The sequence below is a fragment of the Colossoma macropomum genome, unplaced genomic scaffold (genome assembly GCF_904425465.1).
Source record: "Colossoma macropomum unplaced genomic scaffold, Colossoma_macropomum, whole genome shotgun sequence".
Lineage (NCBI taxonomy): Eukaryota > Metazoa > Chordata > Actinopteri > Characiformes > Serrasalmidae > Colossoma > Colossoma macropomum.
In genome coordinates this window covers 5,473,298-5,489,442 of record NW_023494792.1, presented here as the reverse complement: position 1 = coordinate 5,489,442, position 16,145 = coordinate 5,473,298, and the positions used below count along the sequence as shown (strand labels likewise).

The 16,145-nt window shown below is 37.0% G+C and overlaps 1 long non-coding RNA gene across 1 annotated transcript; it reads left to right on the top strand.

The window, feature by feature from the left end:
* The first annotated feature begins 5,728 nt into the window (after positions 1-5,728).
* LOC118811279 lies at positions 5,729-10,842 on the top strand. The gene is made up of 4 exons (XR_005007467.1): positions 5,729-5,922; positions 6,951-7,013; positions 8,665-8,751; positions 9,978-10,842. It is a non-coding gene; the product is annotated as an uncharacterized LOC118811279 (long non-coding RNA).
* The last annotated feature ends 5,303 nt before the right edge of the window (positions 10,843-16,145 follow it).

The window sequence follows — 16,145 nt, the reverse complement described above, 5'->3', positions numbered from 1 at the left end:
TGAAACCAAGCATTAATGAGATATTACTGTTTGTTTTTTCACATTTCATGGTTTCCAAGAAAGATGGCAAATGAGAGAAATCAGAGCGAGGGACGTATCAGTGACACAGTATTTAATGTGAATTCACTTTTCTGAATGTACACTTTTCCAATTTTTGATACTGTAACATCTTTATTAAGTAGACATCTATGCAGTCCCCTGTCCCTTGGCTGCTGTTGACTGGAGTCTGTGGTAAATTCCTGCCTAACAGTCTGGTATTTTCACATTGCCAGTTCTCACTGCAGCAGTACTGATTTGTCATGGGGCCTGTTGCCTACATAAGTGCTGGTGCTGCAAATGCTGTAGACTGTGTATCTGTTTTTTGTTTTTTTATGAATCGTGATCGTTTTTTGTTCCTCCCCTCAGGTTCTCAGGATAGTGCATTTTTGTTCGGTTCCAGTTGCTTGCACATCAAGGTGCTGCAAAATGCTCTGTACCTGCCTTCAGGTGTGTTGGAAACAAGACTGTTTGGCAGGGCCCTGAGGATTTAGTCGACAGCTTCTGCTCTGGTCTAGTGAACGAGGTTCCTGGCCATTAGATCCAACAGGATGGGAAGTTTTAAGGGGACATTTTCAGCCTGAAAGGTAGGAATCTGACACAATCTGGTCCCAAGCAACTGTTTTAGGCCCTCCAGTGCATTCTGTACAGCCAACTATTGCCTGCAGATTTATCAGACTTCTCTGCCCAATGCTGAAGGCCATTACTCCCTTTCAAGATTCAAGACTGGTTTATTGTCATATGTACTCAGAATACAGGGCATTCAAAAACACAGTGAAATTTCTTTACTACAACAGCACAACAACAGTTACAGATATTGCACCAAACATTACAGGGGACTGGCGATAAGGAATAAGGTAGATGTCAGCTATAACATAACACTGTGAAGATACAGTGTGTACAATTTAGTACTATGTGTAGAATAATACAACGTAAGAGACCACATGTGGGGTAACATGGTAAACAGTAAACTATTTAATAATACAGTGTAACTCTGCAGCATATATAATCTGTCAAAACACAGTATGATATAAACATGTAATGTAACACTTTACTAGCTAGACTGAGCTACAACATGTACAATATAGTGCAGTAGAAAAAACAGTGCACGTTGCAATATACACAATACAAATAGGGAGATTGAGTCAATCAGTGTTAACCGTTAAGAGCACTGATGACCTGGGAGGAGAAGCTGTTTCTGTGGTGGATGGTGTGCACTGTGATGCTTCAGAAGAATTTACCAGAGGAAAAATGGTAGGACAGGACATGAGCTGGGTAGGAGGCATCTGAGATGATGGACTGAGCCCTCGCCTGGCATCGGGATGCATAAATGTACTTTTTTTTATGGGGGAGGTCAGTGCCTCTGATTTTGGAAGCAATTCTGACAGTTTTTGTAGGAGTCTGAGATCCTGAGCAGTGAGGCTGCAAAGCCACACCCTGCTACTTGTTTCAAATTATTTTAAGTAGCATATCTAATATAACAACAATAAAATGTTATAATAACTTCACATGCAAATGCAGAGCTTAGGACAGTTTGCACTTTTGCTGGTTCCTCTGTTCTGATGTTGTCGCCAGCGACTTATAAGAGATAGACTCTTACGCAAGCCATCAAAATACTCATTTTATGGATTTTATGCTCATAGTTGAATGATCTAATGGAAAAAATAAGTGTATATTGTGTAACAACGAGACACTGTTTGTTATATAGTATATAGTCTTCATTCACAAGATTTTCTGCAAAATTACCAAAAGATCAACTGAATAGACACTCAATATTTCCAGTACAGCAGTGCATGTATGGAGAGGCCCAACAAGAATTGCTCAGGTATAAAAGTGATAATCTTTTGAATCATAAAAAGCTTTTACTAAATGTATAATATGTACAGTTGTATGCAAAAGTTTGGACACCCCTTGTCAAATTACATGTTGTGTTGAATTTCTAAGTGAAATAAGTCAACACGTCCCCTATAAAGAACATTTAAATGCACATTTTATTGCATAATTACTATTTATTTGCTGAATTTAACATATTGGAAAATAGGTTATACATAAAATGTGGCCTGTGCAAAAATTATGGTACGTTTACAATAACGTAATTTTATGTTTTCATTTTTTTCCAATGTGTTAAACTCAACAAATAAATAGAAATAATGCACTAAAATTAGCAGAAAAATTACATTGAAGTGTGTTCTGTGTAGAGGATGTTTAACTTATTATTATTTAGAATATTAAACAAAACATGTAAATTGACCAAGAGTGTTCAAATGTGTTGCGACTGCGACATAGTTTTAAGTGTTCTGTCTGTGAGGGACTTTAATGGAAGGGTTTTAAGCTGTGGCTTCATTACAGTACCCAGAGACAACCCATGTACGCACACACATTTTCTAAACCGCTTATCCTTTTGACTAGTGGGAACAACCCATACAAAAATGTAAAATTTAAATTTTGGAATACACTACCGTTCAAAATTTTGGGTCACTGTTTGAAAATTTGGAAACAAGGTCTTCAATTATATAACCTCAGTTTGGGAGAAATTAAGTAACTTAATATGAAGAAATGTTAGGATGTCTGTAATAATGAACAGAGCAATAGTAGATTCTAAAATGACAGAGAAAACTGTCTAGCTCTGAGAATAAAATTTTAACAAAATTAATATCCAGAATTCATCTCAAGTCATAAGTAAAGGATCCAAGTGTTCATGTAAATAAATAATTGCAGTACATTATTTATCATATAATGGCATATTTCTTAGAGAACTATTGAAATATTGACTAGAGGACCTAAAACATATCTTTTGGCAAATAATCTTTAATCCATGTTGTCCAAAGTTGCAGTATAAACATTATTTACTCTTTCCTGGCCCAAACTGGCTATTTAAATTTTTCCATCTTAAATCATTTGCCTATTTAAATAACATGTAATATAAAATGCTGTATCAAAAATAAAAGTCAATTTTGTTTAGAACAATAAGTCATGGAAAATTATGCTACAACATTTTGGTGCAGGTGTAGCAACAGCATTCAAATACAACACGTGTACAGCTCTTACCTGCCTCATGCTAATTACAATGTGAAATAGTGACACAGATCTGTAAAAATAAAAACAATGCACAACGATTTTGTGTTGAGAGCAAAAATCTGCCTATTCTGATTGTGTACCCCAGGTAATTACGGCAAATGATTCCAAACTTTTGCATGGTAGTGTACATAAACAGCAGATTGCCTTTCCTATATGCTACATGAGCTTTGCCTATTACACACTTACAAGGGGAACAATCAGACCACACTTATTTGCAAAATACAGACTAGAATATCGTCGCTGTCCAATGAAAACCATGTATCTCCATTTTTGTTCATTTTCAGTTTTCATTTCAACACACCAGCTGCCCTTTATGTTGTGGAAAAATTTCATAATGCATGGACCAATAGAAATGCTCTAAAATCGCATGGAACAAAATCTCTTTACATTCACTTACATTGAAAGGTAAGAGAGTTTTTGCCTTCTCCTATAAAGTTACTATTTTGGAGATACTTGTTTTTCATTGGACAGTGACAGTATAACAGGTCTTGGCATGAGTGTGTTCACCTTTACCCAAACTTCAAAAATAGCTTTCTAGTTACATATTTCATTGACACATGAAGCTGGAGGCAGATAGCAGTAGTTCAGCAGGGGTTTTTACAAGGTGGGATGTACCATTACAGGTGCAGCACAACAGTCATTCTTATCTACAGTAATGATATCATCTTACATGCCAGCCACTTGGAGCATGTGTGAGATTATTAATGATGCGGGGTACTGACAATTATGCATGTTATGCAAACACATTTCAGTATGGTTCTATTTTTATGTACAGCCATAAAAAGGAAGGCTTGAAGCCCAGCATTTTTGTATAATTGCCTTGCTACTGCAGCTAGACTGTAAAAGAGGAATAGCATCATGTCAGCTTTAGAAAGCATGGCAGTGTGTTTTTTATAGAGGAGGAAAACTCATACGTAGGTGCATCATGAAGGAGGCAGTTCATGTTGTAGTTAAAGGGCGCATATCCTACATTTTTCTTTACCAACTTCTCTTTTTCCCTTAGAATTAAAGAGGTTTGTTACTGTATCTCATATATATATATATATATATATATATATATATATATATATATATATATATATATATATATATATGTGTGTCTGTATATATGTATATATGTGTGTGTGTATCACAAAGTCTCCACTCTGAGAACATGATATATATGTTCTCAGAGTGTATATATATATATACCATATATATATATATATATATGGTATACTTTAAACTTTATCAAAGTTTATATACTAGATCACATGTGTCAGGCTCCAGCCCTAGCAGGCCAAAACACTGCAGACTTCAGCACACTACCTAGTTAAACACACCTGATTCAGGTCATTAGCTAATTAGCAAGGCCTTCATGAACTGAATTCAGAGCATTAGATGAGGGTAAATGCTAACATCTACAGCACTTTGGCCTGGAAGGTCCCTAGTTTGACATGCCTGTACTAGATCATACTCTCTTGTTTCAAAACAGCAAGATCATTTTGTTTTCCATGATATGGGCTAAGGTTGTTTTTGCAGCTTATTCTTCATACAGGACTACACAGATTGGGCAGTGACTGGTACCATGTTAACACACTACATCAAACTATTTTACTAAGAAAAGCAAGGAACATTCAGTTTTCAATGCCTTTTAATATCAACTATGCTGCTGTGCATGTAATACACAAGAACTAGTATTTAAACTTACAACTTACATAAACCTCTTGATTTAGTTCAGCTTTCACATTAGAAGCACTTAGTTGGGCTATTTTGTGCATGTATGACTGTGCAGTTTTTCACAATGTCTACCAACAAACTCCCTGATTCCATTCACAGTTTCACTGACATCTAGCCCACTCTAAACCAGTGTTTTCTGGTCCTGGTAGTGAAATACCCCTGCAGCACACATTTTCTGTTCTTCCTGTTCTACTGCAACAAGTTTTTAACTTGGCTTATGTGTTTAAGTAGAGAACACACTGGAATCTGATTTTCTAGTAATGGCTTTAAAACTGCAGCACTTTCAAAGAACTCGTCTTGGCGTGGAGTGAAGATTTTATGATTAATCTGGGGACTTTGAGGCCTCAAAGCACAACTTAACACTGTAGGTTGCCTGGGTTCTTCCTCAGTTCCCTCTCCATTGTACTTCAGCTTGCCCTTGTATCCTCCAGCTCTAATACACTCAGAAGAATCTTTTGAGTTGAAAACTATTTTGACTCCTACAATTTGAGAGAAATATAGTAATTTAACATAAAGAACAGTGTAATTCACAGGCTCCCAACCTTGGTCCTGGACTACCCCCTGGCCTGCACAATTTTGTTTTCCTGCTGTAACACGCTCACTTCACCTCAAGAAGAGTTTGTTCATTAGCAGATTAGTTGGAACAAGTGTGTTTTAGGAGCAGGGAAAACACGAAAATGTGCACAAGGAGTACTCCAAGACCAAGGTTCAGAACCATTGGTGTAAATGATTGCATTAGAATTAAAGAGTTTAATAATCCAACAGTGAAATGTTCCCATGTGTATTTGTATATTCTAAGGCTGGCAGTGGTGTATTGTTTAAGTGGTTCAAAATGGATTGCAGAATCCTCCTTCTTGCAGCTGGCATAGAAACAAGTGTATCAGGTTTAACAGGTACAGAAAGACGTCAGCAAAACGACACACATGATCTCCAAACAAGTTCTCTAACACACTTGTGAAGAGTGAATATCTAAGTGAGAGTTCGTTGAGAAACACCGTGGAGATTAACTGTTGAACGAGGAAGCTCGGTGTGTTTTTCAATCTTCTAAAACATCAAATCGTGACAAAGCCTCCACTCTGAGAACATGAGGTAAGAGTTTGTGTCATGCTAACATCTTGAGAATAGCTATTGTTTGTGAACAAACTGTGAATAAATAGCTGAATTTACAACCTCTAGAATTGGGTTTCTGGGTACAGATTAAAAGAATGATCCACTGAAAAATCAAAGTGTCCGAAGTTTGTTTCAGTTGTTTTGCAGTGGAGCTGCAAGGCTAATGTAGCTAACAAGTAATGGAAGTCTATGTCACCCAAAATAAGTCTGTCCCTCAAAATAAGGCTATGTCGGCCCAAATAAGTCAAAGACTTATATTAACCTCGCTGATCCAGTGCAAAACTAAAGAAGCAAAGTTCATGTCTTGGCTGAACAACTACAGTTGAGGTTTAGGAATTCTGATTTTTGGTGTACCATTCCTTTAAGAATACCCTACTGAGCACTGACATTTATGTATCATTATTATTATTTATATATTATATGAATTATGTTGTCTAAAAATGTATTGCAATTTTATGTATTGTATACTCACCTTCTACTTTATGAGAAACACCTCCCTTTCAGAAGCAGGGTAGTGCTTGTGCATTGTGGTATCAGTGGTGTTGCTGGGTTTTTTCACATGCTGGGGCATCATTGCTAGGTTGAAAGTGGTCCCTCACCCAAAATGTCCAGCCAAGAGCAGCTCTGGGGTGAGAAAGGCTAGAGTGTGGCTAACAAACTGTAGCAATGGATGAGCTACAGTCCAATTGCACATGAGAAAGATTGTGCTGATAGGTTAAGATTTATTTAGGAGGGCAATTGAATAAGGCAGTCACACTAGTCAACAAGCATCAAAATGTTTTAAATATGTGGAGAAATGATGTACTGTAGGCTGGTATACTGTGTCGCATGCTATCTTAAAATTGCTCGGTCTATTAAAATACCATAGTTGGGAGGGGTACATGGAGGTTGTAATGCGGAATGATTCTGTTGCACACAGTAGCAATCACAAGTGTGCACTGCGAATGACTTATGCAACTATAACATTTGGACTTTCCCTTTTCTCTCCCTCTTTGTTCCACTACTAGTAACCAACAGCAGCACTTCCTCTCAATGTCCAGGCCTCAGCATGGGAATACAGCACAGCCAGGGTAATGTCAGCTTTCATTTAACATATTTTCACCCTTCACATGAAGCATTTCACAGAGCAAAACCTCTCCAAATGGTAACTTTTTAGGAGAAGAAAAAAAAAACTTTAAAAAATCTTAACTTCTACAGTAAGTTTATGTAAAAAAGATTGCTAAGTAATTTTGAACCATTTCTACTGGTTCATTCATCGTGAAATTTTCACACAGTGTAGAGTGTTCCTCCAACAGTAATGACATATAAACTGTGTTTCATGAATTTAGTGGAACCAAAAAGTAAAAAAAATCAGTTAAGTTTTAAGTTATATTCAAGTTTGCCATCAAGTTCTATAAATAAACATTACATCAATATCCAACCCATAATAGTTGGTGATATGGATAGCTTGAAGGAGTGTTACACTATTACAGCCCCTGAAAAAACCTTTGTCTTTCTTGTTGCAACTGTGACATCAATTTGTTTCTCAGTATGTGGCAACGGAGTAATATGATGCCTGAGTAACAGCGGCAAAGTCTACTGAAGACCTGTAACATGAAAGGAAAACCTTGAATTATCTTGCTGGTTATGGCATGATCACTCACTTATAAACATGCTATAATTGTATTTTAACCAGTGGTTCAGATAAAGGTCTAATTTATACATTTCTGCCCTTACCCTAAATGTAGTTGATCAGCCAACACATGTTACGCAGTTTGAAATGTGTTTCTTTAGCTTTCTACTGGAGCTACAAGGCTAATGTAACTAACAGGTATTGAAAGCTTCATTGTGCAAATTACACACCTAATAATCACACACTCACCTCACACCATGTTTTCTGACACTGTATGATACTGTCTTATCTAACAAAATGAGCAAAACTATGTTGCATAGCTAAAGCACACAGTAGTAGCAGCCTGAATTAAGCCTTATTTTTGTTCCCTTTCATAGATTGACCTACAAATTCAGAAACCACATAAGCAAGTTAATTTGAGATTTTGCAACAGTTCAACACTGTTTGTGTGATGATTTAGAAATGCAATTTGCACAAAGCTAAACTGGTGGGTAGACGCTTTCCATAAGCCACTTGTTGGTATATGGGCCTCATATTTTAACTGAGAAACTGAAGGAACAAACAAACTGATTGTCTGCCTGTGGGATAACAGAACAATTGAGCAAATGTGACCAAGCCATCGCTTTAAGTGGAGTTAGGAGTAGCTACAAGAGTAGCTAAATGCATGCTTTACTTTGGGAGAATGTCAGGACATTTCACATTTAGAATAGAGCAAAAATGTTCAGATGAACCATTAAGTAATTACACTATTAGTATTTATCTACCCAAGTGTCTGGTAGAGGATTTTAGTAGGCCTGTAGACTCTTTGTGCTAACAAGCTGCCAAATCTGCCCATTTCTGTCCTAAATGGCACTACTTTTCTTTTTTTAAATGTTTTGTACAAATTTGTTCCCATTATTTGATAAACATTACGTTGATTGAACATTTTAATGGACATCAAGCATTATCAGACTCTAAATTGGTCTGTGTATGTGGCCCTTTCATTTCACATTATTTGAGCAATTTGTTTGCCAGCTTCTTTCTACTGACCACTGTGAGAAATCAATAGTATGTCATCAGCCCAAAAACAACTTTGATTTTCATTTTTTCTTGCTGTGTTTTGGTGTTAGGTACTCCTGCCAATCTTCCCACTACTGGAAACAAAAATCCATGGAAGGGCCCATAGAATTTAAAAACCCCTCTACAGGAGAATTAAGGTGAAACACATAGATGCAATTATTCCACTACATACAGTCATATACAAAGGTTTGGGCACCCCAACATGCTTTGCTGGTTGCACCGAAGCACATTGTTTAAAACCATTAACCTTGGCAATAAGTGTGTTTGTGCTAGAATAGATGCTAGAATAGACATTTCTGGATCATGTTAACATATGGCTTCTTCTTTGCATGATACAGCTTTAATTGTATTGGTGGATTGCATGACAAACTGTGTTCATAGACAATGATTTCTGGAAGTGTTCCTGAGCCCACGCAGTGATTTCCAGTGAATCATGCCTGTTTTCAATGCAGTGCTGCCTGAGGGCCCGAAGATCAAGAGCAATATTGACCATTGGCCTTGTCCCTTGCTTACAGGGATTTCTCCAGATTCTCTGAATCTTTTGATATTATGTACTGTAGATGGTGGGATATCCAAAGTCTTCACAATTTTACATTGAGGAACATTTTTCTGAAATTGGTCCACAATTTTTAGACACAGTTTTTCGCAGATTGGTGAACCTCTGCCCATCTTTGCTTCTGAGAGACTCTGCATCTCTAAAATGCTCTTTTTATACCCAGTCATGTGAGTTAGTTGCAAATTGCTCCTCCAGCTGTTTTTTATTAGTACCACTCACTTTTCCAGCCTTTTGTTGCCTCTGTCCCAACTTGTTTTAAGATGCGTTGCTGCCATCAAGTTCTAAATGAGTTATTGTTTTCATGAAATGGTCAAATGTCTCACTTTCAACATCTGATATGTGTTCAATGTTCTATTGTGAATAAAATACGAGTCTATGAGATTTGCAAATCATTGCATTCTGTTATTTATTTACCTTTATTTACATTTTACACAGCTTTTTTGGAATCGGGGTTTTGTATATATACATATCTCACTGTTTTTTGGAAGAAAACTTCATATCTCCATTTTTGACATTTTTCAGTTTTTGACATGATTTGAAAATACCTGTTACCTTTACGTTGTATTTAAATTTCATGATGAATAAACTGAAAGAAATGACCCAAAATTACTTGGAGAAAAGTCTGGTTCCATTGACTTACATTAAAAGTAAAGTATGTTTTTTCCTTCTCCTGCAAAATTATCATTTTGGAGATACAAGGTTTTCTTCCGACTGCAGCGATCTGTTTCAGTGTCTTTTAGTTTCTCTTTCTGGAATAATCATTGCTTATTGGTGTTGATTATGTTGTTGTGTTTGCATCTTTCAAAGTGCACAACAGACATCCAGTCCCAAACGAGGCATGCTGAAGAGACAGACAGCAGTGGACCATGAGTAGCCTACAACAACACAACGACAAGATGCATTACATAAGAAGTCATACTTATGAAGTTGAGCTCCTTCTCCAAACACATTCGCTTGACATTTGTATCAAAGTTGTTAATTCTAGCATGCTTCGTGTGTTTTTGGAAAGATAGAAAGTGTTCATGGTACATTTATGGGCTTTATGCTGCTTTCACCTTTATTTGAAAATGTGCTGCATACTGACAGAGAAGAAGTCACCCCAAATCACACATTCGTTTTAAGGTGGACCAATGAAAACACAGATTATAATGTGAGTGGATTTATTTCATAGTTTATAACATGTGTTTGATGTTCTTCAAGGGGACTACTTGCATTCTGGGACATGTACTGATATTGCATTTATTGTGCAAATGTTTTGTGTAGGCCAAACCAGTACTCTGTGAGTACTTTACTATTTTAAGTGCTGTTCTTTTGTAAATATGTTTATATTTACACATGCAGATGCTGAACTGCAGATTTCTTTGCTTAACATAGTTCAGTGATATTCTATGAATAATCTCCACCTGATAACTGTAATATGATTAGGCCACTGTCTTTTAAACTGCATGTAAAGGGCTGAACACCATCACTCTGTTCCAAAGGCCGACTCAAGCACATTAATACTAACTATTCTGTTAGTTCTTCTAAAATAAGCATTTTCTTTTCTGTATGTTTCTGATTCTGTAATTTTATTTCTAATGAGTGATTTTACAGTTTGACATTTAGAGCCTCATTACAAACATGTAATGTACCTGCAGGTTTGTGTACAATGAATGAATGTAATAATAATAATAATAAAAAAAAAGCCGCAACTTTATATTTCAGTAAAATAAAAACCTTGTAATGACTCTTTCCTCCAGCAGATGTCAGTATCATCACACTCTGAACACTAGCTGCTCAGGCTGTGTAGGGTCTTGGAGGACAGCACAGTGTGATGCAGGTTCACTCTAGTCTTTCACTCTATAATTTCCCCCCTGCTGAACAAGGCTCAAATCTATGCAGGCAAATGCCTTACCCCCTATATAAGAGCTCTGCAGAGTAATAGTCACTCTGCTGTATTCATACGGGCCGAGAGAGCTAAAATGAGAGACGGCCAATTCTGATGATGATATTTATGATTAATACCAGTTATTAGGCCTGCAGAGCAAAATACATTGTGAAGCTCGGCGGGCACACAGCGCCTGCTGGGCTGCAGGGGTCTGACCTGTGTTTAGAGCACTGCTTCTCTTCAAGAGCCACCTACCAATTTAATTGTCTTACATTTTAGTTCAGATGTCTATATTTACTACAATGTAGCAGCTTTATAGGAGGCAGTATTTCGCTTTCAGCACCAGGCTGGTCATAGAATAAGTGGAAAAGAGCTAAGGTTCTCTCCAGACACATATCAACAACCTCACACTAATTTAGACCTGAATTGTTCAGTCTCAGTCAAAGCAAGGTCACACAGTTCAGTGTATTTTTTGCTTTTTTCAGCTTGTGAGCTGAGACCTTTCAGTAGGTGAAGTGGGTTTTAGTCCATTGCACTGTCTGTTTACTTCATTCTTTACACTGTTAATCACAGTTATATATGTGTATGGTAACATTTAGCACACTGGATTTGGAGCACTGAAATGTTCTGTAGCACTTGATTCTGTGAGCCGTGCAGTGTCATTGTAAAGGAGACAAGGCCGTTTTGCTGGTTCTGGGCTAAAGAGCGGAACGCCACAGCCAAAAGGCTAAAGGCTGGAACACACTCCAATTGCCCAATAACAAGCTTACCTAATTGGAGATTCATGCTTTCCTCTATCATTTAAGCTCTCTCTCTCTCTCTCTCTCTCTCTCTATTTCTCTGTGACCTGCTGTTACCTCATCGTATTTCAAAGGCCTTCTCAAGTCGGTTAAATGCTGGGTGTTCCATTAGTGACCCTAAAATAAGCTCAGTTTCCTTTTCTGTACATGTCCAATTTCTATATTTTCTATGGTTTCATTTTTTTTGCATATCTTGTTATTTGTAAGGAGTAGTTTTTTGACATAATTTCACAACAAAATCTAGAAACTATTATGCAAACTATAATCTGTATTGAAAATCAAAAAATCAAAAAACCAATGCAGGTTTTTATTCAGTTAATTAAAATGATTAATTTGCTCTGCAATTCACTAAATACACTCTCTTTCTCCCTATCTCTCTCTCTCTCTCTCTCTCTCTCTCTCTCTCTCTCTCTCTTTCATTCTCTCTCTCTCACACACACACATACACACATAGATGTGTTTTTTACATTTGTGAGGTGTTATTATGTCCAAACTCAGCCCTAACACTGATTTTTTCAGGAATTTCTGCATAATTCGATCGTTAGATGTGAACAAAGTTATTCAGAGTGTTTTAATGTAAAATGGTTCGTTGTACAGAGCAGACTTAGTCTTGGATTTCTTTACAGACTTGGTGATTGCAATGCCTACAATACAAATATAGCTATTTTATTGACTATTCAAAACCACCAGTGAACTTACATGTGTTTTCTGAGTTGTAATTTTAATAATGATAAAATAGCAGTAAATCTGACTATTTTACAATTTCCCATGTGTACCTTTTCAGCATAAGTGGATTTTAAAAAATTTATTTTAGACCAAAAGATTCTCAAAGCTATCGTTTTCATTATATTCATAACTATTTCATGTAATGCCTTCTACAATGTAGCTTTTAGAGGCATTGACCTCTTTAGACGTCTGGTTCCTATCACCACCAGTGAACAATTCTGACACAGTCAGTTTCTCAAGAAAAAAGTATTTCACATCAAACCACTCTGAATGACCTTGTTAACATCTTAACACTATGACATCTGACATACATGTTCATGACTAATGACAGATTTTAGTTGGTAAGGCTGGCTTTACATGGTGAAACTTTCATGCACCTAGTTGCATGCTGTAAGTTGCCTGCAACATAATTTCTGTGCAACTTGACAGTTACACAAAGCAATTCAAAACTAGTTGTGTGCAACACATTCAGTTACTACACTAGATAGCCAAATTAGCAGCTTGTATTTTTTGATACATCATATCATCACCTGTGAGGTGTAATTTACATATTTGCAGCTTTTTTTTTCATCTCCATATGTTCCAGCTGCCACTACTGTTCCTTTTTCTATGGCTATAAATCTGTAGTTTATCTACAGCCATATGCCAAAGTTTGGGCACTTTTGGTCAAATTAAAATCATATTTAACTGTAATCTCTGTAGAGGATGTATTAACTTGTTGCTGCTGTGAGCTGGCTAATTAACGCAGCTGGTTACAGAAACATTCGAGAAATACAGTGTTTTTTGGCTTAAGAAAGAGACAAAGTAAACGACTACTAACCTTGACTCAAGGGGTGTGTGCCTAATAAACCATTTTTTGTTTTCGTGTCCAGTGATCAGGTGAAAGAAATGGTTTGGAAGTGTGTTTTTGGATGTGATCATGTGATGCATTGCGGCCATTTTGACTGGCCGTTTCATGAGACCTATTTCATGAAGTTGAAATGCTTGCAACTGTTGCAGCTGAGTTTCAAATGAGTTGCAAGAGACTTTACATTATGCAACTCAAGTGCAGTTACTAAAGTTGCAGGAAAGTTTCACTGTGTAAAGCCAGCTAATATAGCAGTGTCATGTTGCCATTACCATTAATTGTCATGACATGTCATGCTTCATGATATAATGGCTTATGCTAATTTTTTCTGTGTACTCTACTTTGCTGTCATGACATCAAATATAATGATAGTTATCCTGACAAGTAACGGTAATGACAAAGTAACGCTGCTATATTACTGAACACAATCTGTCATGACAAGTCATGTTCTGTATCAAGTTTCAGGTAAAGTGTTTCTGCAAACTTTATAGTGCCCACTGATCTGATTGGTCAACTCTGAAGCAAATGGGCATCATTGTCTCTAAAGCTGTTCAATCCCTTCACGCTATTTTGTTTAATCAATGAAGGTACAGTTGCACACCTTTGTTTGCAAGATGATATGATGCAGCAGGTTATTTATTTATTTACTTAGTGACCAGCCTGCCATACACAAAGTTCCGGTGCAGCTGACACTGCAATCCATCACTGTGTGTTTGCATTATTGGCTGTCCTCTGCTGTCACTCAGAGTTGTGTCCGGAGTTCCATCGCTCTGCTAAAGCTACATTAGCAGTTCATGCAGGGCCTCCTGTCTGCTATCACATTGACTATCTGACACCCGCTGTCCAAACAGCCGTGATAACAAATAGGCTAGTGACTCTACACAAAAGACAATTTGATACCACACACATCGCCAGCACTTCCCCACGTTATAGGTATATATATAAAGTTATGTGCTTCTTCCTTGTTTAGATTGTGTGTGATGGCTGCTCATAATGCATTGCAGACTGCAGTGTGTACAGGGATTTGCTCCAATCATTCAATGCAGCACCTGATCTCGCTGATGAGGTCCCTTGTTGTTAAAGAAGAGAGGTCATTAGTGAAATCAGGTGCTGTTTTAAGTCTACCCGGATGGCATGGATACCTGAATAGCCTGTGGGTATGAAATCTGTGATGCAGCTCAGTAGGATAGCTTGTAAAACATCTGTCATTCAGACATAGAACCAGTTAATTTCTAATTGGTGTAAAAGTAACTCACCAGATTTTTCTTAATATAAATGTATATAGGTAGTAATAGTAATAATTACTACATGAAAACTCAGGGGATTGCTCCAGGTTCATGTGTAACTATATGCCAATATCTACAGTTGTATGCAAAAGTTTGGGCACCCCAGTCACATTTTGTTAACACCCCCTCAATAACAAGCTTAAATATGAATATACCTAAATATGACACATTGTTAATTTTAATGGACATTTTTTATTTGATGAATATAACAGTTTGGGTAAAATAAAAGATAAAATTTGACATGTGGGTAAGTTAGGGCACCCTTTCAGTGTTTACTTAGTAAGACCCCCTATTGGAAACCATGACCTCCAATGTTTTTTGGAGCCAGCTAACAGTCTTTCTATTCTTGATTCGGGATTTTCTTGCCCCCACTTTTTAAGTTCAGAATTATTCATTGGTCATTTTGTATGCATAGCATGTCTGAACTAACTAGGTTTTCAATAATATTCAAGTCTGAGGATGCTATCCCAAAACCGTAATCTTTAGTTTGTTGAAGTAACTTGAAGGTGATTTTGATGTGTGTTTCGATCATTGTTTTGTTGTAATGTCCTATTTCTGTTCATCTTCAATTTCTTTGCTGACTGTGGGAAGTTAGCTACCAGGATTTGTTGATATTTCTTGATACCTTTCTCCCTCTATCTACACAGCATATCCTGTGCCACTAGCTGCCATACAACCCTGAAGCATAATAGATCAACACTCGTTCTTGACAGGGGGCAGGGTGTTTTTTATCAGATGCTTTTTCATTTTTCTCCACATATATTTTGGTGATTGGTGAATTTATGTTATGTTTTATCAGACCTCAGCGCTTGATTCCAAAATACCTTATCTAGATGTTGTTTTGCATGCAAGACATTGACTGTTGTGATGAGATCACAGTTAATATTACTTTCTTCCTTGTACATGTTGCTTGTGCAACAACAATGCCCAGTGGACTGGTGCATTGCTATCTTAGTGCCGGCCAAATCTTCCTCTAGGTCCTTGGCAGTGATGTTTAGCTTTGCACACCTGACTGGTCTAAGAGCAATTTCTTTTGATAATTTTTTGGTCTTCCAAGTCTTGTCTCGACTTTGACAGTTCTCCTCAACTTATTCTTTCTTACTGGCATTTCAGACAGTGAAAACTGTAAGCAGAGAGTGTTTAGATACCTTTTTATATTCTTCTTTTGCTTTGTAAGAGTCAGTTATCTTTAATTTCAGATCCTCAGTCAGCTGCTTGATGAGACCATGGCTGTTGAGTGTAAGCATAACATTTTGAGCAGTTTTAAAGGGCCACAGAATTTATGCTCTGGAGTTGTCTACACTTGGCTTGAATCAGGGCTTAATGAGTCAAATTTGCTTTGACGCAAAACAAAAAATAAATAAATAAATAAAACACTAGTGGATCAACTGAAAAGATGTCCAAACTTATGCATGTGCCACATTTTATGTTTTCATTTTTTTGCCTATT